Source organism: Canis lupus, chromosome 24 (genome assembly GCF_048164855.1).
Source record: "Canis lupus baileyi chromosome 24, mCanLup2.hap1, whole genome shotgun sequence".
NCBI lineage: Eukaryota > Metazoa > Chordata > Mammalia > Carnivora > Canidae > Canis > Canis lupus.
In genome coordinates this window covers 27,410,593-27,433,015 of record NC_132861.1, presented here as the reverse complement: position 1 = coordinate 27,433,015, position 22,423 = coordinate 27,410,593, and the positions used below count along the sequence as shown (strand labels likewise).

Below are 22,423 nucleotides of genomic sequence, written 5' to 3'. Positions count from 1 at the left end.
TTAGGTATATTCTGACTTCATGGGTACATTTCAAATAACAAAGTAGGCAGAAAATGCTGTCTCTGTATAGATCACCAGTTCAGATAGTTCTCTTAAAATGAATTTCAGTAAGTACAGTTCTCAATTTTTATCTTTGGAATCAAATGGCACTGAATATTAACAAAGATGTGAGTTCACTGATGCTATACCAAAATCATTAGCATTGATGAGACAAAAGTGAAATTAAGATAAAAGAAAAAATCATGATAAAAGTGAATGCTCTATCTTCTGAAGTCTTTGGCAAAAAAATAAAAAGCTTTCATTTTTATTTTTCAAGTATTTGATAGTCAGAGTCAATTTAAAGTAACCTTGTCTTAGATCTCAGTTTAATTATTCACTTAATTGTTCTTACTGATAAAAATGAAGTCACTAACCAAATTATTTATAAGTTGTACTTGATCCTATAAACTGTAAAAGCATTAGGGCTCTACATGTCTTATTTAGCTCCCTCTTCCAGAAACAGGTCCTGGTGAAGCATATGTCCTTGATATAGTTCTTTAGTTTAATTATTAATGGCACCTGCCATTAAGACCAATAAGAGGGTTAACCAGAAAAAAGATAGAGTTACACATTTGGGTGATTTTATATCGTTCTTACAATGAAATGCAAATAAGTCCACTGAAAATTAAATCCATAAGTCTTCTGTTTTCAAAGAAGGTTATAGAGAGTTTTCAGAAAGAATAATAATGGAAACAAGAGGAGAAAAATAGTTAAGAGTGCATAAGAGAACGTGATTCAGCACCAAAGGTCATCGCCACAATTGCTGTGATTAAGAAGAAAATCTGGAACTAAGACTTCTGGCAGCCAGAGCAAGAGGTTAAGTGCTTTGCTCTGATTAGCAAAAGGGAGAAAATGTCAGTTTTCAGAGGAAAGCAAGATGTTCTAGGACTGTGTTTGATGATAGTAGTGCCTAGCTATCAGCAACAGATGCAGGAGGATGATAGCCTAACATATCAGGCTTATTCTCACATATGAGGAGATGTTTGAGGTTAGACAGTTGTGGTGCTGATGTACCAGGTCAGGAGTGTCAGGGCCAAGCTCTCTGCAATTCTCCTGATCTCATCTTTTGTTCTCAGATGGCTTGCTGAGCTTCAGCCACCTAATACCAAGGGAGATCATGTTTGAGATACCAGTAGTTGGTAGTATTTAAGAGATTTTGGTATCATGTAGCAAAGTCCCACATGTAGAAACTAGAGTTTACATGGGAGGACCCAAAGCCCAGTCATATGGGATCACTGGCCATACAAGACTGGGTTCATACAGAAGGGACAGAATGAAGATCTTGTGGGATCTGGTGTCCGAAGTGTTGGTTTGCTCACACAGAACAATACAGAAGCCAGTGTACATGGCTAGCTGGGCTGAAAATACAGAGACAGTTTAAAATTTATACCTCCCTTAGCATTTTCCAGACCAGTCACAAGATGTGGAGTCAAGTGCAAGAGGATCTAAGTTGTGGGAACTTAAACACTATCATAGAAGGAAGTAGATGAATCTCAATTTTAATTCAGAGATAAATATTAGATGGTAAAAAATCTGGTATATTTTGATTGATAAAGCAGTAGAAAATGAAGAAAACATTTCATGCAGAGGGAGTAGAATTTACAGTATGTATATTCAGTAAATACAGTAAATCCAATGGCACATTAAACAATTTTTATATGTATTTCTTCTAATACAATATTTAAATATTATGGCACATTTTTAGGAGGATTCTATGCTTTTAAACACAATACAGCAATTACACATAGTAATACTTAGAAATGTTCAACCAGTTGACCCATTCAATGTAAATGTGTTTACAAGTGCATTTAAGTTTATTGTTTTATTTGGCAATATCCCAACAAGAAGACTAGCAACTAAAGTTATGCTTTTGAATTCTGTATTCTACTTGGACATCTCAATCTTGAAAAGTGGTCACTAAACACATATTCAAATGAATTCTTAAATATTGGTAGAGAGAATGGTTTACCCATATTTTGAAATTTTGATTTCTCCTTGGTTCACAAGGAAATTCCAACAATTATAAAGTTATTATTGTTTTGGAGCCACTAAGGTTGAAACTTCATAGATGTTAAGATTGAAAAAAAGTCTCAATTTTGTAAAAGCCTTTCCCACAATTCATATCTTTGTGCATTTGGATGAAATGTTAATGATAATGGACAGCTGTGCTTTGTATCCGAAAATAGCATCTGTGGAATGCTAGCATTATAAAAGAGTGAAAAACACAGCCACATATCATGGAACTGGTAGGAATTACAACAGACATATAACTGAAGGTCAAATCATTTTAAAACTGAGATTTTTGTTGTTATTCAATTAATGACTTGGAAGATGTCCCTGAAGGAGTTTTTTAATTATATAGCCCAAAATTTTAAAAAAGGCATTTCCTGCAATGCTTGTCTGTATAACACTTGTATCTTGTTTTGAGATGTGATAATAAGTTAAGAAAAATACTCATTTTCATAAACACAGATTTTCCTGTTCCTCATCAGAAATTTCCCTAGAGATACTGTAGCAATTCTCCAGCAACATTCTATGAATCAGAGGTCATTAACTGTATAGGTAGAAAACTGACTACCTCAGGGTAGACTTCCCAGGGATGAAGGATGGGTTTTTCAGTTATTTTCATCTTTGTTCAAAGTGTCTTGACTTAGCACTGGACATAACAAATTAAGCAATGCAGACAAAAATGAAGTATAATAGTAGATGTATATCAAGATAAGTTAAGGGGTTGTTTTTTTTTAAATTCTTTAATTCACATCAAATAGAAGAAAGGTCTCTACAGAATAAGTTATTTACAGAATGAAGATAAACATCAGTTGGGGTTTCTTTTAATAATTTACCTAAATATGAAAAGCCTGTCTTCAAGTGTCTTTGCCTATCGTGTTTGATTCAAGAAAATCTAAATGCTATAAAAATCACCAGTCTGCGTCTCCATGACATAACACACAATTAATTCCTCCCGCATGTGGCAATCTGCTGGGCTGTGTCAGGTCTGCCATCCACGTGGTGATTCAGAAAACCACCTTCTTTTTCTTTTGTGATTTTGCCATCTCCTAGCACATTGGAGTCCTTTGCTCTTAGCTAGAAAACGGAAAGAGAGAGGATGGGTAAGGCAAATACTCTTCTTAACCATATCAGCCTCGAGGTGCAAAATGCAACTTCCATTTGCAGTGCTACTGGCCGGAATTAGTAATATGGCCGTCGTGGAATTCCCCAGAGAGAGGGATAGAGAAGTAAAGACTGTCAGAGTAGCTGCTTTGCAGACACAACTTTACCCAGCAGAAGAAGGCTAGGAAATTTTAGTGGACAGCTGACTCAAAAAGCTTGGAATTACTTGTGTTGGGGTGGACCTTCTAAAATCTTGGAGAAATATCAAAGTGTATGAGAACAAGGTCTCTGTCTCAGGATGCTACAATTTTCAAACATATTGAAAGCTCAAATCTTTTCTCTGAGGACGAGAAGTAAGCAGCAAGATGCCAAAGTTAGGTATGTATACTCACTTGGAGGCTCAGCCCCTAAGCTACCTGTCTGGGCCTTGCTGATCATGGACTCCACACTGAAAACATGGATTTATTTTAAACTAGCTATGTATAACACAGCCTGTTTAGTCAGGAAGGACTTATGGAAGGTTCTTACAGAATTCCACCACTAGCAATCTTGCCTCTTTCCATTTCTTCAATGCGCTGCATGAAACCCTTGAACTAATCAATGCATGACCATGCCTGAAAAGTTACTGGGACATTTTCCTTCCACTCTATATAAATTGAATCATCCACAGTGGATCAGGTGTTTAGGCTCACATTATAAGTACGTTTCCAGAGTGTTCAAATTGGGTTTATGCTCTTTAATTTCCTGACTTAAAATATATTGAATATTAGACTAGAAGTGGTGTTTTGGGAGGATGTAACCCATCCTGACTTTGTTTAAAAGTGAGTGAATATGCCAGAAAGAATATTCTTGCTAGACATTAAGCAGCTATGTAGTGCAGAGCTGATGCCCATGTCTATAGGATCATGCCTTCTCCTCTGGGACTGCTTTCTAATTCTTTTTTCTTCCTTACTGATGAATATATGTGAATATTAACTTTGTTTTATTTAATTAGCCATCAGCTAAAGAATAAATCTAGACACTGGCATTTTTTTTTATTACAAGCATATTCTTTTGAAATGTAATTTATATAAATGAATACCAAGATGAAAAGTTGAAATCAAGATGTAATTGATTTTTTTTTCAGCCAGCTGTTGACAGGGTTTTGAACTACCAAAGAAGAAATAATTACAGCTATTCTTGCAGCACGAAACAGTTAGAAGTAAATGTCATTTACTCCTGAAATATTCTGTATGCTTTCAGAAAGTTAGAACCATGTTTAAACCAGGGTGGCAAAGAGCATATCTTCCGAACTGAAAACAACAAATTCAAATTAAGAGAATCTTTGGGTGAATATCTTCTTAACTAAATATATCTAGAACACCACGTAGCATTCAGCAGTGGGAAATTTATGTTCACCTAGTTTCTTCATTCATATATGTTCATCGAATAGTCATTTCTAGAAGGACAAAAATGGACATAAGAACACAAAATGACATAGAATCCCATTATGAGCTACTTTTTGTTATTTTCATTTGTGGATTTACAACTAAACCTCAAAAGACCAAAGGTATTCAGCATGAAAGCAAGAATCTCATAAGAAAAGGACATTTTTGAAATTAGAAGCTTACTGTTACTTCTCTAGGAGAGATGAGATGTGTAAGAATTGAATAAATTTCATATGCTTGCCAATGAGATCCAACCAACTTTCCTTCAAGAGAGCATTAGTTTCTTTAAAATAAATAGATTATTTTTTTAAATTCAGGCAGAAATTATAAAGTGGGAAAGGAGTTATAAAATGAAACCTCTATTAAACATATGGAAAAAACCCTCTGTTGATTATATTAAGATAATTATACTGATTTGATGAGGAGGGACATTCCACCATGGGTCTATCACATTAGTGGGATTGAGGTATTTTTATAGCTGTGCTTCATCTTTCTACCTTTTACAAATATTAGGAAAGATATAAGGATAAAAAATTATCGTGTGGGATTAAACAATATTATGTTATTGTAGAAGCTGTGCCTAATAAAAAAAATAGTATTCTGTGGTAAGAGATTTTTCCAAATTTCTGGGTTTTATAAATACTTTTTTAAGTTACCTGTATATTTACATTTTCTGGATAGTTGCAAATGAGAACAGAAAAATTTGGTACTTGATGAGACATCCTTGATATGCAGGAATATCTGCATATCAGATATTGATATGCAGATATTGATCTGGGGCTTCTCTTTGTTGTCACAAACCAGAGCACTTCTGAGTTTATGAGAAACATGAGTATCCCATTTTTAAAGTACAATTATTTCTTTCTAATTGTGCCCTTTAGTGATATGTTACATTCAGTAATATCTTTTGCTTTGTGTACTCTTGGCAGAATTACCCATTTGTGACAGGAATCCAATTTTTTTTTTTTTTAAGATTTTATTCATTTATTGAGAGAGATACGGAAAGAGAGAATGAGCGAGCACGAGCTGGGGGAGAAGCAGACTGTCTGCTGAGTAGCAAGCCCGATGTGGGGCTGGATCCCAGGACCCCAAGATCATGACCTGAGCCAAAGACAGACGCTTAACCGACTGAGCCACCCAGGCACCCCCAAAACCCAATTATTTTGATTAAACTATGGATTCTTGTGTTGGAATTCAGCTCCACTGGACAGATTGGAGAGAGGCAAGAGGCTTAAAGATTGAGAAATATCTGTGGTGTTATAAAAAGAATATGTTAAGATTGTCTCATATTTATGCAGCAGAGGTACTTAAACACCACGAACTATTTGTAAACAAAATCTTCAGTGGATGCCAATGTCCTTGATGACTGATTTTGTCAAAAATAGAAAACAAAGTGCTAGAGAATGTAAATATTTCTTAAGAGTTAACTCTGGGAAAGAAACTAATTTAAACTTACAAGCATCCCAGCATAAGCATACTGTATGCTTATATTATTATTTCTAGTATCAATAGAAACTTGGAATTTATTTTATTGATTTCCAAGTTCTCAACACCAAATATCCTCATGTAGTATTCTGTGCTAATTGATGAGGTCTCACATTGAATGGGTTCGCCAAGTTTTTGGGAATAGGAATCACTGAGGGGTGAAATAAGGCCAGTTAAAGAATTAACTTGAAATTCTCTATAATGAACCGTTTTGGTGAAGATGCATGATTTGAGTATACTTGCAATTTTTCATCCTAACACTAATGGATTGTCATAGAAAAAGAATTAATCTCTGCCACCCTGAAGAAACCATTGTGACTAAAGAAGAAAGCTCTAATCTCTGACGTGAGTGCACTGCCAATCAACAATTTTCTTTTGAAATGGAGCCATTTTATTTCACATAGTTGTTTTTAAATCTTAAATCCAAAATACCATTTCTTTTCTTTCAGAATAGTGTCAGGTTAGAAACAACTTTTGCTGTCTAGCAAATATAAAAATTTGAATGCAAGCCCAGCACAGCCTTTAATATCACAGAGTTCACCTTATTTTTCCATTGACTCTTGAAATGTGACCTAATTCTGTTTATTATGTCCCACTTCTGTGTCTGTTTACTTCTGTGCTTCTATATTACCTGTGAAAATCTCCGTGTTTCATATTTAGAGGATCCACTTTATTTGAGTTCCCTTGGACTTTGATCCATTTGCCTCTGGCCAAGTTAGCAGCAGCTCATAAAGCAGAGTATGGCCACTTAATGAGGCAGGAATCTTCATAAAACCTCATAGTATGTTGGGGTTTTCTTCCAGATAATGTGGGGACTATAGGTTATAAACTTTAAAAGATGATTTTTAACCTAGCTTGTCCCTTTTTATCCATTTTATCACAATAAGACACATCTATTTGCTTTATCCCATTATATATTATATCATTTTCAAGAGGAACAAAGAACAGTGTCTCAAGGATCGTCAACTCATTTTCTTTTTTAAAGATTTCATTTTTAAGCAATCTCTACACCCAATGTGGGGTTCAAACACACAACCCCAAGATCAAGAGTTATATGCTCTATTGACTGAGGCCTCCAGGCACCCTTCAACTCTGTTTTAAAGCTCAGAGTATAGAATACTTGACCTAAGCTACCACATAAGATACTATGTAGAGCTGGAGTGATGTATCAGATCTTCTTACTCCTGTCAAATGGCTTATTACATGCAGATTTCGAAATTGTAGATTTAAGGGTCTAATCCTTTATCTTTATAAGTCTTGAAGCAACAAGTTTTCTGGAAATCAGTTGTCCTGGGGCTTAAACACATATTTAAAAAATCCTTCTAAGACAAGAACTAAAATATCCTTTTAAGAATATGTTTAATTCACTTACAGGGGAGAGAGGAGACAGTAGTGGCCGTCCCTTGGGATTCTGTGGGTGACAAAGGTCTGAAACTCTGTGAAATGTCAGAAGGTCAAGGTCTGAAGGAAAAGGAAAAGCACATTTCAATACTGAAATGAAGAGTTTAAATATATAAACAAGTTTTAAATTTAGTAATACTGATAAATCAACAAAAAGACCCAGATTTACTTGTACTTAATTATAATAATTTAAAAATATTTGGAGTCTATGAAGTAAAATTTATTGGATAAAAATAGAATTTGAGGGGCTCCTGAGTGGCTCAGCCATTGAGCATTTGCCTTCTCCTCAGGTCTTGATTCCAGAGTCCTGGAATTGAGCCCCATGTGGGGCTCCCTGCTCTGGGGGAAGCCTGCTTCTCCCTCTCCCTCTGCCCACTACACTTGGCCTGCCATCAATGCATGTGCACTCTCTCTCTCAAATAAATAAATAACATTTTAAAATCAGAATTTGGATGTCCAAACCATGTATGAAAGTGATTAACCAGCAGTGTTCTAGAAGTAAATCTCTCTACAATCACTTAAAATCTTACTCCATGTGTTTTAATTACTTCCTGTTTTTTCCACTTGATATTTTTTTCAACAACATTAATTTGCATGTGTTTTGGTATTTTGATTTTGATTTGATTTGTATGCACTTTGCTATTTTGGCTAAATATGTGGGGGTTTTTTTGTTGTTGTTTTTAAGATTTGTTTATTCATTCATGAGAGACCTAGAGAGGGAGAGAGGCAGAGACATAGGCAGAGGGAGAGGGAGCCTGCTCCCTGGCAGAGTCTGATGTGGGACTCGATCCTAGGACCCCAGGGTCATACCCTGAGCCAAACGCAGACGCTCAACTACTGAGCCACCCAGGCGTCCCTAAATATGTGTTTAAAAACCAACTCAGATATGGTAAAGTATGCTTCTATTACCGAAGCATAACATTATTAATACCTCATCTTGAATCCAGATGGTTAGTAATTTATAAGAAATGTTCAACCAGTATGGTCAAAACTGTTAAAAAGACTAGATCGTTGCAGATACCAGTCCTATTGAGGCCAAGAGAAAAAAAATTAATTGTAAAATACATATGAGTTTAAGTGATGGCATGGTCAGGAGAGATGAAAGCGACAAATTAAATCAGAAGTTGATGATAATTACATTAAAAAATGCTCTGTAAGCAACATAGGAAAGTAAAAGGCACTGGCATTTAAAAAATTTCAATATGTTATTTATTCTTTACAGAGATATTACTTTCAAATTCATGGATCTGCTTGCAAGCTTTATAATGATTCAGTATTCTCTCTGAAAGCTAGTTTTTTTTATTAAATAAATACTATATTTGAATTTATTCTCTTTTAGCTTTCTTAGATTTATTGAGTAATGCAATTATTAAAATGATACAGATAGCTTTGCACTATTAAAATGTTTCATTTTTTTTCAGTGTAGGAGCATATCTTTTGGCTAAATGTCAATAGCCCTAAATGAAATGAGATTTTTTAGAAAGTCTGTTTTTTTTTTCCCTATCTTTTTTTCCTGGAAGAGAGCATTGAATTTCTATATTAAAAGCTTTTTCATTAATAATGTATATGTTACATAGGTATCATGTTGGCAGATTGGTCCTTCTAATGCAGTATTGGTACTTACTGAAGTTAAGTGACAACAGTTTCTGATTTTCAAGTAATTTTTGTACTTTTACAGTAGTTACCTTTGTATATAAATACATATCTGTGTATATATATGTACATATGTTATGTGTATACACATATGCATGTATAATACATATATTTATATACTTAAAAGCAACATATATGTGGATATGCCCATCTCATTCTGAGAAAGGAATGGGGAGCATTCATTGGCTCCTGCCTTGGCAAATTTGTAGTTGGTGGAAATGCTTCTATAGAACTTAGAGTTCAAGTCCACCATCTAGCCTTTTGATCCTGGAGATAGTTGCAGATAATGTCAATTTTGTCCACCTGCCTTATAAATTACACATCACAGATATTTCTTGTCTACCTTGCCAACAGTGCCAAAAAAGTGAGAAGAGGTGGTGAGAGTGGGTGGGTTTGGGAAGTGTTTCAGTCGGGGAGAACCAGCACTTATAATAGCCCAGTAACAATAGGTCTTATGATGTAGTCTCATACAGGTGGAGGTCAGAGAGTCACAGGATAGAGTGTAGGATGAAGTTGGTGAGGGAGTCAGGAGAAACACCTTGTGAGACATTTTAGGTCATATAAATAGTTAGTTGGGTCAAAATCCTAAGAGCAGGGACACCTGGGTGTCAATGGTTGAGCATCTGCCTTTGGATCCTGGGGTTCTGGGAACCTGCTTCTCCCTCTGCCTATGTCTCTGCCTCTCTCTTTGTGTCTCTCATGAATAAATAAATAAAATCTTAAAAAAATCATAAGAGCAAAAGGAAGGGCCAGTAAGAACAAATTTGTATTTCAGAAAAAAACTGTCTGGGTACAGTGTGGGGAAGTGTTTAAAGGGAGCAAAACTGTATACAGATACCATTTGTATGGTTATTACCCAGGATCATCTAATGTTTATTGCAAGTGAAATCACCAACTGATTACCTTTAAATATCAATGAAATACCCTACTCTTCAGAAAAGAGATTTCTGTGTATTACTTCCTATATTGAGATACAGATATTATTTTTTAAAAGATTTATATATTTATTTGAGTAAGGGGAGATCCCTGGGTGGCTCAATGGTTTAATGCCTGCCTTTGGCCCAGGGCGTGATCCTGGAGACCTGGGATTGAGTCCTGCATCAGGCTCCCTGCATGGAGCCTGCTTCTCCCTCTGCCTTTGTCTTTGCTCTCTTTTTCTGTGTCTCTCATGAATAAATAAATAAAATCTTAAAAAAAAGAATTATTTATTTGAGTGAGAGACAGAGAACAAGCTCAGAAATGAGGGTAGGGCCAAGAGAGAGGGAAAGGAACAGAGTCCACACTGAGCATGGAGCCCTACTCCAGGCAATTCCAGGCTTGACATCACCAACTGAGCAGAAGTCAATAGAAAGACATATAACTGACTGTGCCACCCAGGTGCCCCTTGAGTTACAGATATTAAAGACACATGTAGAAAGAACAAGGTGTTCTTACTGAATATGAAGGATGGCTTACTTTATGGACTGTAAATGGTGTTAAAATATTTTGTACATTAACTTTTTTTTTTCTGAACAAATATATAACAGATTGGTTGAGGGGTTATCCAAACTCCCAAAGATAGAATGATCACAGAGGAAATTGGGAGCAAGATTTATAAAACTTTGGCTTGTGGATCTCAAAATTGAAGCCAAAATTAAAGATGGAAACATTTAGAAAAATATATGAGGATGGGGATGATTACGAGGAAAGGTGGGGGAGACTTGAAGAGGGTCACATGTGGTTGGGGCTCAGAGATAATCCCAGTGCCTGCCAGAGCCATGTTAACACAAACAGAATCAGCAGGGAAATGCTCAGTGACATCCACCAACAGTGCAAGGCAAACACATAATTATTATCAATGTCTTAACTGCTCCAGTGTTTGAGTTAGTGCCTGAAATTGCCCGTGCCAGGGAACTCGGTTAATTGTCCTCTTGTCGGCATCTCATATGGAAGTTTTATCAAAAATAGGGAGTATAGCACCTCTTAATGTGCAATAAGGATGCTTCCCCATAACTCTATAATTGTGTTTGGACTCTCACCCTTGGTATAAGAGCAACGGTGAAGATTCCTTTCAATAGCCTCAGACACGTTTAAGATCCTTAAAAATGGGTGGGCATCTAGGTGGTCTGTGGACAGAGACCAATTCACAGTTGTGCTACTGTTGGACTGAAATGAACCAGTAGAGTCATCTCCACACACCTTGGTATACACGTATATTTACATATAATTTAGCACAGAACATATCCCCTAGAGACCCGCACATAATAATGAAGGCAATTTCTCAGAAACCAATTTATAAATAGGGAAAAAGCTTTGATGTGGAAGGAAATGAACTCAGTATTAAAGAAACAATTGTAGCCATATATATACATGTAATAAGTAAAAAGAAGGCCTAATTTAAATTATGAGTCAGGAAATGTCCTGTATTAACAGTGAACTAGAATATACATTTTTGCCATTTGTTGAATTTAAAGGTCTTGCTCAGGCTTGTTCTTCCCACACTAAGGAAAATATTCATTGTGAAGGCTTTTGCAAACCCACAGGGTGCTTCTGCAGCGTGAATAGTCCATTTGTTATCTAGTGGGAATTCTTCGAGATTGTGCAAATAATGCTATTCAGCCTTTATATTCATGAGGTAAGGTTGGTTTGAGATATCATATTTGTTATATAGTTTGGCTGAAGTTGTTCTTATAATGATGACAAGGCTTCTCTGAAGCTGGCATTCTATAAAGTAGTTTAAAGTTGAACCATTTTGAACACTTTATTTGTTGTATTTTCAGAGTATTGCTCCAGGATTTATTCTTTGATTTAAAAGATGGATGCAGTTACAGGCATTTTTGTCTGCCTTATAGTTTTTAGGATGCTGCTGAATATTTTATATTTATTTATATATGTAGATATATAAATTAATATATATATAAATATTTATGTATTTATATAGTGTTTTATGCGGCTATACATACACACAAATAAACACCTATATACATACATGTAAAATTTATATATAATGGAATCCACAAATATAATAGATCCTACTTTTTATGTTTCAAAAACTCAAGTACCCTGATTATGTGTATTTTTGAAGAAGCATTCATAACACAAAATATTATAGGTCTAAATTTTTTATTATGTTCTATTTTCTGTTTTTGTTTTAAGCAATTATATGTTGAATTTAAAACAACATTTAGAATAAAGGTGCAGATTTCAGCAATTATATGTTGAATTTAAAATAGAATTTAGAATAATGACTAACATTTTAAAAATATTTCATGTTCATAAAAAAATTAAGCAATAGAAAAGCAGAAAAGGTAACTCTCAAATTCCAACACCAGAGGTAGCATTTATTTGTTTTAAGTGAATTTCACTCTATGCTTATGTCTATTCATATATTCTAATAGAATGGGAAAGACATATGGATTTACAATAAAGAATTTATATGGAATTATACTTAATTTTAATTAAAAATATTAAACATAAATTTACTTGAACGTAACAAAATAGTGATTGAAGGTATTACTAAAATGTCTATAAGTGCATATTATCAGCAAAATTTTAATACAGTTTTAATAATACCAATAAGATATTAACGAATAAATTATCTTCTAAATTTAAAAATATGCAAGTTATCATAATACCAAATTTTAATTTTATATAGTTTACTGAGAAATTATGTGTAATTTAGTGTCTTTACACAATTTTACCTAGTTTCTCATAATTTTCGCTATTTATAATACTATTATTAACATTATCATGGTAAGTTTTCAATGTTTATGTCATTTACATTCTCAATTTTAAAGATAATTCCCAAATAATTTCCATCTTTGATGTGTTTTTTAATGGAGTTAAAGAGAAACAACACTATTAGGGACAAAGTTAACCTTCTAATGTATCATTCTACACTGGATTTCTTTTCTCTACCACATTTTTTAACCAAACACTGTCCTGAATTGGGGTTTAGTATTCCCAGGTTTCATTTCTTTATAAAAGTTTTCCGTATAGGAATATACTTATAAAATTTTTTTCACTTATTTTAAAACTATATCAATGTGGCAATACCATGCACATTGAATATCCAAAGTGATCTTGGGGAGGAAGAAAACTGGAGGCATCATGCTTCCTGGTTTGAATATATTACCAAATTACAATAATCAAAATAGTATGGTATTAGCAGAAAAACAGACAGAGAGATCAATGGAGCAGGATAGAGAGCCCAGAAATAAGTCCAGAATTCACCTTTATGGCAAATTAATTATTGACAAAGAGCCAAGAATATACAGTGAGGAAAATTTAGTGTTTACAAGACATTTGTTGGAAATGTGGGACAACCAGATGCAAAAGAACCAAACTGGACTATTTTATGCTGTCCACAAAAATTAACTCAAAATGTATCAAAGACTTGCACATAGACATAAAACTCCTGGAAGTAAACATAGGCAGCAAGCCTCTTTATATCAGTTTTGGCTATGATTTTTTGGATTTGACAACAAAAGAAAAAAAAACAGAAGTAAATATAAACAAACAGGACTACATAAAACTAAAAAGATTTTGGTCTTTTATATAACTGCAAATATTTTTTATTTGAGGTAACATTTATCTACCATAACCATAAAAACACTCTACTTCTCCAAAACCTACCAACTGAGAAATGAATAACCAGGTAAAACCAAGGTTTGGCAAAACTATGCACAAAACCCACAGTATTGGAAAAGAGGAAAGGTTGATTTAAACAGTAGAGATATTTTTAATCAACATTTTTAATCATTTCCACATTAACATGCAGACAGTAACTGAAAATATGCTAACACGTATTAATCAAATAGATGGTGGTAATCTTTTCACAATAGAAAAGAAAGAAAAAGAAAAGATGCCAAACTATCATGTCTGGAAAAGCAGTTTAACATTAAAAAATTTTTTTATTTTATTTATTTACTTGAGAGAGAGAGAGAGAGAGAGAGAGCACTTGAGCAGGAGGAGGGGCAGAGGAAGAGGATCTCAAACAGACTTCACCCTGAACTCAGAGCCAGACATGGGGCTCAATCCCACAACCCTGAGATCATGGCCTGAGCTGAAAGCAAGAGTCAGCTGCTCAACCAACTGAGCCATCAGGTGCCTCAAGTTTAACATTTTCTAAATGGATTTCCCCACATTTACAGTATAATATAGCTTTTAATACTGAACAGGTACAATTAATCATATGTATACTTCGAACAAAGATAAAGGGATTTTCTCCCCTAATGTAAGTTTCAAATATCAAATTTATACTTTGAAAATTTAAAATTTCCAGCAGTCTAAAAATTTCAAATGAAAACCATTGCAAACTTCCCAAATGTTGTTTATATTCCAGGTACATTATCCTCATCATCTAGTGAGAACTGAGATTTTTCAGTCTCTTTCTCACTGGATGGCTTTTTCCTGGTATTTGGCCTCATGCTTGTCTCTGCTTTCTTCATTGATATCTCTGTTCTGCTGTGTCTGATTATCTTCTTGAGGAATATGTCCATAAATTCCTTGCACCTCCTCTCTCCACATACTCAGGGCTGATTAACTCATTTTTAAAAATTTTTACTTTTAATTCCAGTATAGTTAACATATATTAGTTTCAGGTGTATAATGTAGTGATTCAACAATTCTATACGTTACTCAGTGCTCATCACAACAAGTGCACTCCTTCATCCCCATCACCTCTTTCACCCATCCCCCCACCCACCTACTCACTGGAAACTATCACTTTGTTCTCCACAGTTAAGAGTCTGTTCCTTGGTCTCTCTTTCTCTCTCTCTTTTCCTTGCTTATTTGTTTTTGTTTCTTAAATGTAATCACTAAGATTATACAAGTGAACAGCAGAGAATTTCCATTCTCTCACCAATATGCCTACCTATTGGCATCCATACCTTTTCTGCTTTCTTTTCTGTCCTTGCAGATGAACTACCTGTATTCACTTGATTTCATCACAGATCCTTTCAAAGGCTGCACTCCTAGGATTCTCCCTCTCTTTCTTGCATCATCAGGTTTTTTTCCCCCTCCTTATTAGATCATTAACATTAACATTCAAGTAAACAGTAATATCTCTCATCTTAAAATCTTTCTTGGCTCCACAGTTTCTTTAATACCAACTCATTTATAAATTACTTGAAGTGATCTACATTTTTTTTCCTTTCAATTCGCATCTTCACAAATCTTTTAAATATCAGAAGTTGTTCCTTCCAGGTGCTCATTTGAATCCACTCTAATATAAGTCAGAAAAGATCTCCACATTGCTAGTGGTAATTTTTATGTCTGAAGCTGAGCAATAGCTCAGCATTAATCTTCCATAAAGGGAATGTTCCAGGCCTAGGGCATTAATTGGGTAAACCCAAGGAGTAACAACAGTTGGAGGATGGCTCCTTTCTCAACACTTAGCTCACCCTTACATAATTTATCCAAGTTGTGATCTTAATCAGCTCTTGTCCCCTCTATTAGGAAGGTATTTTTATCTGCATATCTTTCAATAAGCTTAGTCACTCTTTCCATGAAGAGACAGTTTATAAATGATACAGGGTGATATCAGTGCTATATTTTTAGTATATAATATATTAAGAGTGATAGTTATATAAAATTAGTTATTAAAATAATGCTCTAAACTGTCAATAACCCTACAAAACCAGTGTTTTGATGCTTTTTGTTGGAAATATAAATTACCAAAACATATGGAAAAGCAATTTGGCAATCTGAGCCAAGTATGTTAAATTATTCATACTCTTTTACCTGGTAGTTTTAATGGGAGAATTAAATCAAAGGAAACTAGTCTAAGTATAAGCCTTAAGCACAAATAAGTTGATCATCGAATTATTTATGATTAAAATACTGGAAACTACTTAAGTGTCTCAAAGGGGAAATAGAGGAAACTGTGGTACAAATCCCATGCAATATTTTATAGCCAATTAAATGATGCATAAATAAATTCTAGTAACTGGAATATACCCTCTGAATAATAAGATAAATGAATTTATCCATTGTTGTCCTGCCTGGAAATAGATGGCATATTTTAAGTAGGTCCTTTGGGTTAATGAAAGCATTATGTACAAGACTGTAGAAAACTATAAGGAATAGTACATTATCCTGACACTCATTCCTGAAGAAGCAAGGGCTGGAGACAGTTGTTGTGGAGAGGGAACCATGTAGAAGGATCTTCCCATCCTTGGATATCACTGAGGAAGAAGACAGTAGACTAAAACCTGTCCTTACTCTTTTCTCTCTCCATTTCGCTCCACTACTCATCATTGGTGGCACCCGAGGAGACAGAGACACTAATGTATTCCATGTGTGAGAGGAGAAGGGTGGAGAGTGGATCTAAGATATGTAAAATAGAAAAGTCTGTGTGAGGTATGAACATGTTTAAGTTTTTCTCTTTTAGCACTTTCAATCTGTTGATATTGGCCTACTATCTGAAGTTTCTGATAAGAAATCTGCAGATAACCTTAGTGAGAATACTTTTAGGTAGTGAGTCACTTCTCTTTTGCTACTTTCAAGATTATTGCTTTTTTTTTTTTTTCTTAAAGATTTTATTTATTTGAAAGAGATAGGAAGCACCACTGGGGGATGGAGAGGCCAAAGGAGACAGAGAAGTAGACTCCCCGCTGAGATGGGGGCCCCATGCAAGACTTGATCCCAGGACCCTAGGATCATGACCTAAGCCAGAGGGAGACACTTAACTGACTGAGCCACCAGATGTCCCATCAAAATTATTTCTTTGTCTTTCCAATATTTGGCTATGATATGTCTTGGTGTGGGTCTCTTTGAGATTGTTTTACTTGGAATGTCTTGAGCTTCTTTGATATTTATATTCATATTTTCAGCTATTATTTCTTCAAATATTCTCCCTCTCCTGCTGGAATACCTTTAATGCATATGTTGGTCTGCTTGATCGTGCACCATGAATCTCTTAAGTTTTGCTCACTTTCTTTCAGTCTTTTTTTTTTTTTTTTTTTACTGTTTCTCAGATTTGATCATTTCCATAGTTTTATCTTCAAGTTTTGCTGATTCTTTCTTCTGCTGCCCAAATGTGCCTTTGACTCCCTCCAGAGAGTTTTTAATTTCAGTTCTCATACTTTTTTAGCTCAGGATTTTTGTTGTTGTTTCATTTCAGACTTTCTTAAGCTTTATGTTATTTTCATTTTTTTCATACATTTTTCTTGACTTTCTTCACATTTTTCTTTAGTTCTTCGAACATCTTGTAGAGAGCAAAATGGAGTTTCTCATGTCAAGCAGAAGCCTGTGTCAAGCAACGATGCAAGCCACAAAGGGCACTGCAGCTAGGAGATATCCCTGAGACCAGTGTCAGCTGACATTCCAGAAATGATAACGAGCAGAACCAGAGGAGGTCTATAGGGGCCTGAAACCAATTAAATCCCTTTTGAAAGGGGAGGATTTTGGCAGCAAACTGTTAGACTCTTCAGACCTGACCCCTCTGTGTCTGACCACTTAAAGGCAACTGCTGCTGAAGGCTCTGCTGGATTGACCTCTGAACAGAACCTAGATCCTTCACTGCTTGAACATAATAAGCAGTAAGTGCCAAGAGCTGACCCAGACCAGACCGAGGCCTTATCTCAACTGCTCGCCCACAGACTGACTTTGCATTTGGTTCATTAACTTCCTGCACCCTTCTGTTATCTCATTTGTTGTGTGGTTTGTCTTCTGTTCTGCTGTGTGTGCTGTGTAAGAAGCCAAGTTTAATTACATGGTTAAACATCACTGAGTTTGGAATCCCCAACTTGCTTTAAAATTGTGACTCAATTTTGCTTTATAATTGAGTAAACCTGGCATTGAGGAAAGACATAACTCGTGTGTGTGTGTGCCTTCATAGCATGCTCATGACACACCTTTAAGACAGTTGTTTTGAAGTTTTTATTTTTTAGATCAGATCTTTTTCAGGGGCAGTTTCTGTTGATTGATTTTTTTTTTTTCCTCTGATAGGCCATATTTTCCTATTTTTTTGTATGCCTTGTGAGTTTTTGTTGAAAACTGGGCATTTGTGTCTAATAATATGGTAACTGGAAATCAGATTTTCCTCTTTCCCAGGGTTGACTGTGTTTTGTTGTTTTGTTGATTTTTGATTTGTGTGATTGTTTGTATTGTTGTAGGCTGGAGAAGGGGTGCTGCTCCTTTAAGTCCTCTGGGAATGACTTCAGCTGGCATGGGGGGTAGGGACTTGTAAAAATGGGGAAGGTATAAGACAAATGGCTACCATCTCTCAGTATGCATCTCTGGCATCAGAAGGACTAATTAGCAATAAGCTACAGATCCTTAATATTTGGAGAACACAGAGTTTTTTAAAGCCCAACTTGGTTCCCTCAAGCTGAATGCAAGTTGTCCCTGGAATGTATTAAGAGCTGCCTGCCGTGGAGCTGAGGGATTAAACTGAATGCAATCAACCACACTTTATTGTCTAAGACTTCCCCTGTAAATTATAAGCCTCCAACAGATTCCAGAATTCCAAAATAGTTGTATTAGAAAGATTATACTAGGAAATTATTATTTAAGTGGGAAGAGAGAATCCTAGTGTTTTGGACTCTGTCATCTTTCCAGAAGATGGAGTCTTTGGGAAGCAATTAAGATTTAGATAAAGTCATGAAGGTGGAGCCCTCAAGAATGGGATTAGGACCTTTATAGGAGTTGGAGAAAGCTTACTTCCTCTGCTCTCTACCATGTGAGGGTACAGTGAGAAGTTAGCAGTCTGTAAGATGGAAGAAGGCTTTCACCAAAACCTGACTGTGCAGGCACCTGATTTTTGACTTTCAGCCTCCAGAACTGAGGCATAAATGTCTATTGTTTATAAGCTAGTATGTGGTATTTTGTTATAGAAGCCAAGATTGACTATGTCCTATGCTTTATAGCTCATTATAAAATTATTGTAGAATATAGGCTAGAGTCAGCACCAGATTGTCAGAAGGCTTGCCCTTAGGTCTGCCTTCTATCTGCGATGCTCTACTAGGTCAAAGTGAAAGAAGTTTATCACTTAAAAAAGTTTAAACTGACAAAATTTAACTATTATCTCAATTCCATTCTTTAATATATTCCCCTACTTAGTGCCACCCCAAAATAAGATTCCTCATCTTAAGATTCCTCATGTGCTTTACCAGTTAATCTTACTAGTAGAAAGTAGTTAGAAATTTCTCTCTTCCCCATAACAATTAAACTTTTCTTGTTACAAGTCTTATTTTTTCCCCAAAACTTAGAAATGTGACTGATTATTTTCTAATAATAAAATTTATGTTTATTACAGTAGTGGCTTGAATATTTCCCTCTTTGTGGTGTCTGTGTATGTGTGTATTTTGTTTCATTTTACTTTGGTCAAGCTAAAGAGAGGTTCTAGAAAATGGGACTTTCATTCCCATGAGGAGATATTTTGTTATTGGTAGTGCCTTTGAAGACACCCCTGAAAGTCTTTAAGCTATACACAATAGTAACAAATCTTATAGCTCTGTAATATATTTTACGTAGTGATTCTGTGTGCCTTAGGTAACCAAGGCCTTCTCTCAAGGCTGAGATAATAAAACTTTAAAGTGGAGATGGATGTATCTTTCTCTTAGAAATTTCATAGATCAAGATGCCCTGCTGGATCATTCTCCACTCAAAAGTACAATATAAGGCTTATCTCTCTAGTATCCTATCACCCAGAACTCTCAGCACTACTCTATATTGAAGCATGATAGTAATTGATGCCTATAGTGATAACAACGAAATACGAAGCTTTGAGGTGACTTCGAACCATCAAACAATATCAAGTTATATTTTAACAGAGACACTATGGGCTAAAAATATAAATAACGATTTAAAGGAATATTTGATTAATAATAATACTATATACTCTTGATAGATTATATTTATTTAATAAAAATTTCAAGATAAGGGATTGATTTGCAAGGTGAATTTTCAGAGTAGAAGTTTAAGTTTATTCTCTTTCATATGCAGATAGAACTATTTGTGCTGAATTCCAAAATATGTTCATAAAAGAATTATAATCAGTACTTATTGGTGAAACATACTTATATAGATAAAAGGAAATAAAATTATATTCAAACAAAAAAGATTTTCTTATATTCTTATTTTATCTCATCTAAATTGCATGAATGCTCTTCATGGATAGAATACTGCTCAGCTGTTGCCAACCAAATGAAAGTTGAAACTTGAGAAAAGTAAGAAAAGAGTTGATCAGACATTCTTTTTCATTTTCTCATTACAGTTTATTTTTCAGGAGTTGGATCCGTTTAGTTGCAGTTTATTTAGACATTTAGACATTTAGACACAAAATGTCATATTCAGGTTGTCACCACTGAATTGGTTTAACATTTTAAAAATCAACTAAATTAAAAATCAAAAATATTTTCAAAAAGCATGCACATCTGATATTTTTCCTTCATTTGCATTCTAATTAAAACCTGTTGAAGCCATGAGGGACATATATCAATTACCTATTTTAAACATTAAATTAATGTTGATATTTACAGCATACAAAAAACATGGGTGAAAGTGTTTTTCCTTAAAAAAAAGAAAAAGTAATACCTTAAGTTCTGTACAATTTCTGTACAAGGAACTAAAAATTTCCATGAGCTCTTAGCTTTTTTTTTTCCTTAGTTGAATCATCCACAGCTTATGATGTGGAAATCATCTTGAAAGAAGCCTTTGCAAACTATTTCTATAAAATCAGGATCTTTAAATGTAGATCATACTTAACCTGAAATATAAACATCAATTTAATGTTCTTTTTTATACTGATTACACAGTATGTGCTGTGGATAATAACTCTAGCGTTGCTACAGTAACCATTTTGTTATAAATGGAAGATGAATAAAAATTTCATAGAGAACATTTTTTACTGATGTGAAGGTAGAGCAAACCCTTCTATGCTGATCTCAATGGGAAGACAATTTCAACAATGGTAAAAAAAATTGTCATTCCAAGGAAGTAAAAGAAAAAGTTTCTATGCTTCATGGATTGTAGAATGGTCACTTGCAGTGACATACTAAAAGAATTTCAGCTTCCTAAGTCAAGGCTATGCTGTAAACCGGGAGCAACTGCTGCTTTGGGATGGAAGCCAAAGCACAGGGGATTGCAGGAAATTAGTACATTTAGTTGGAAAGCATTTGAAGAAAGCACAGAGAACATGAAATCAATTAAAGAAATAAAAGTGACTTAGACCCAAGAAAAATGGGTACCCACTGTCTATCAGTGAATTAGAAAGTTATGACAAAAAGAATTTAAGAAAAAAATCTGAGACGAGGTACGTAGAAATAAAAAAAACATTTATGGCAATCAGTTGGTTTATGACTAGCATCTTTGTCATTCCTGATAAAATGGTTCAAACTTAAATTTTGAATCTAAAAGGAATACAACACTAGCTGGTAGCAGGTAGAGAGAGTTGTTTGGCTCATATATAAAAAATGGCTATTTGACAATTACACACCGTTTTACTTTAGAATTTGTTCTTTTATTTATCCATCCTGAGCAGGTAGCAGAATTAATCATTGTTCCATTTTAATCAACTGTTCCAGGCCACTCTTTCTTAATGGTTTTTGAACATCCCCTACAAACTGGTTAAAAATGCAGAATCACTGGCTCCATCCAGACCTGAATCAGAATCTGCATTTTGAAAGATCCCCAGGCGATCTGTATGTATTTTAAAATTCGAAAAGCATAGATCAATGGAACGGAATAGAGAATCCAGAAGTGGACCCTCAACTTTTGGTCAACTAATATTCAACAAAGCAGGAAAGACTATCCACTGGAAAAAAGACAGTCTCTTCAATAAATGGTGCTGGGAAAATTGGACAGCCACATGCAGAAGAATGAAACTAGACCATTCTCTTACACCAGACACAAAGCTAAACTCAAAATGGATGAAAGATCTAAACGTGAGACAAGATTCCATCAAAATCCTAAAGGAGAACACAGGCAACACCCTTTTTGTACTTGACCACAGCAACTTCTTGCAAGATACATCCATGAAGGCAAGAGAAACAAAGGCAAAAATGAATGATTGGGACTTCATCAAGATAAGAAGCTTCTGCACAGCAAAAGAAACAGTCAACAAAACTAAAAGACAACCTACAGAATGGGAGAAGATATTGGCAAATGACCTATCAGATAAAGGGGTGGGGGTGACTGGGTGATGGGCACTGAGTGGGGCACTTGGCAGGATGAGCACTGAGTGTTATGCTATATGTTGGCAAATTGAACTCCAATAAAAAAATAAAATAAAATTTGAAAAGCACTTATATATAACTATAATTTAATCAGTGGTTCTCAAATATGACTACATATTAAAATTATCTGGGGAATTTTTTATAGAC

At 34.9% G+C, this 22,423-nt stretch overlaps 1 protein-coding gene across 5 annotated transcripts in view; it reads right to left on the bottom strand.

Annotated features, from left to right (window-relative positions):
- Positions 1–1,650: 1,650 nt before the first annotated feature.
- LOC140615916 (disintegrin and metalloproteinase domain-containing protein 20-like) overlaps positions 1,651–22,423 on the bottom strand; it is a 161,455-nt gene continuing 140,682 nt past the window's right edge. For 2 of the 5 annotated variants that reach the window (XR_012016422.1, XR_012016423.1), the window contains exons 3-4: positions 7,435–7,523; positions 1,651–3,123 (exon numbers count right to left, since the gene is read on the bottom strand). The gene's annotated coding sequence lies outside the window, so the exon portion shown is untranslated. The remainder of the gene's footprint in view (positions 3,124–7,434; positions 7,524–22,423) is intronic. The other 3 variants (XR_012016420.1, XR_012016421.1, XR_012016419.1) reach the window with 2 other exon arrangements.